Genomic DNA, 2,028 nt, shown 5'->3' on the forward strand with positions numbered 1-2,028 from the left:
CTTTTATTTAATTAACCATCTAAACATTAAAATTTATTAACGAAATTTTAATACAAACACTTCATGAATATTTAATAAAATATTTCTAGCTCAGTTTATAGAAATGAGGCCCCGATATCTCATTTTCTAAAACCACTTAACTTTAGGGTCATACCACTTGAACCTAATTATTCATTCAAATATCATAAAATGTCAATTCAAAATTATTTTAATACCATATTTGACTCATAAATATTAAATAATAACATTTACGAACTTACTCGTCAGATTTGTAGCCCCGAAACTGTTATTTCTGACACCAATGATAAACAGGCTGTTACATAGTTTATCTACATCGTTTATCATAGGCCTACTGGATGGTGACTCTATCCGGTTAAGACTATCCAAAATTTATTGGTACTTGTCTTCTTTGTGGATAACTTTGGTTGTAAATGATCTTTGGCCATAAGTGAATCTATCATTCGGCCACTGGTAGGAATTCATCGTCATGTTTTCTATCAATTCATACGCATATTCATATGTTCGGTTCATCAAAGCTCATCCTACAACTCCATCTAGTCTCGATCTTGATTATGCATCCAACCCATTATATAACATCTGCAACTGTAGCCATTCAGGTAGACCATGGTGAGGGCATCGTTGTACCAATGACTTGAATCGTTCCCAAGCTTCGTGAAGGCTTTCTCCCTCCAATTGTTTAAACATGACAATCTCTCTTCTCAGTTGGACAGTTTTGCTGATAGGGAAGAACTTGTATAAAAACTTTTCTGCAAGTTCGTTCCATGTTGTGATAGATCTTGGTGCTTGCGAATCTAACCATCAATGTCATAATCTATAACATTTAACAATTTTACGAATTACCCTCAGGTTAGTTAGATTAAGCTAAAATGAACTCAAAAACATAAAAATCACTAAAAATGAACCTCAAAATCACACACATACAATGAAGAGAGCTTGGTCGAACCTCCTTCGTCTCAAAAATGATAGTTTTCGGTTTGGGGAAGAACATAAATAAATAAAAATGATATGTTTTCTTTATTTTATTTTATTTTAACTTAACTTTTCTTTTAATTTTATTAAATTATAACACATAATTTACTAAAAAAAAGCTTTTGCAACTATTATGATTTAGTCCTTTTAACTTAATTACGATATATTTTCCACATAATTTAATTATGGTATATTTTCCATATAAACCATTGTACGTTTCTTAATTTATCCAATTAACTAACAAAAACTAGCTTTTGCAACTATTATGATTTAGTCCTTTTCACTTAATTAACTAACTATCATTAAAATTCTTAACAAAAATTTAATATGACACTAATAAATACTCATAAATATTAAATAAATAAATTTTACTAACTCACTTTTCAAAATTGTGGTCCTGAATCCACCATTTTCATTACCATTGAGAATAGGTTGTTATAGTGTTGCGACACCCTTTAGCTATGTCGCGACATTAAGTGTTGCTTTCTCTTTTTGACTAATTTGTTCACTATGTTGTGACATCCACGCTCCGTGTTGCAACATTGCAACCAATCTCATATTCCTATGCCTCTGAATTATCTCTCGCACATGTACCGAATACATTAGCTTACCTTTAGGCATACTTTTGCCCCTAAGGTCATATAAATGGCTCAAATTGCACCTTTTATTATCTATGAACTAAAAAATGAAAACCAAATAAAAACATAGCTAAATTGCTTTTATACAAACACCTTAAGTATGAAAAATGGTCTAATCTAGTACAACGAATTGTGGCAGATCAATGGCCAACACCTTTAGCTTAAAAATACTAGCCTTCCAATGAGTGACTGGAACAATGGAAATATGTAAGTGTACACAATCGCAACAAGTAACAAAGTGACAAGTAAATGTCGAGTTATCGTACCCATAGGGACTGTGAAAAAGAATTTATTTATGAATGCAATTAAAACACTTTGGTGAAGAAAAATATTTTGATTTTGAGGAAGTGATTAAAACTAAAATTTAACTAAGTAAAATAAATAAAATTTCCAATTCACG

The 2,028-nt window shown here is 30.8% G+C and overlaps 1 non-coding gene across 1 annotated transcript; it reads left to right on the forward strand.

The window, feature by feature from the left end:
- The first annotated feature begins 619 nt into the window (after positions 1–619).
- Positions 620–726, forward strand: LOC128032892 (small nucleolar RNA R71). The gene has a single exon (XR_008189232.1). It is a non-coding gene; the product is annotated as a small nucleolar RNA R71 (small nucleolar RNA).
- Positions 727–2,028: the final 1,302 nt, after the last annotated feature.

Source organism: Gossypium raimondii, chromosome 9, assembly GCF_025698545.1.
Source record: "Gossypium raimondii isolate GPD5lz chromosome 9, ASM2569854v1, whole genome shotgun sequence".
Lineage (NCBI taxonomy): Eukaryota > Viridiplantae > Streptophyta > Magnoliopsida > Malvales > Malvaceae > Gossypium > Gossypium raimondii.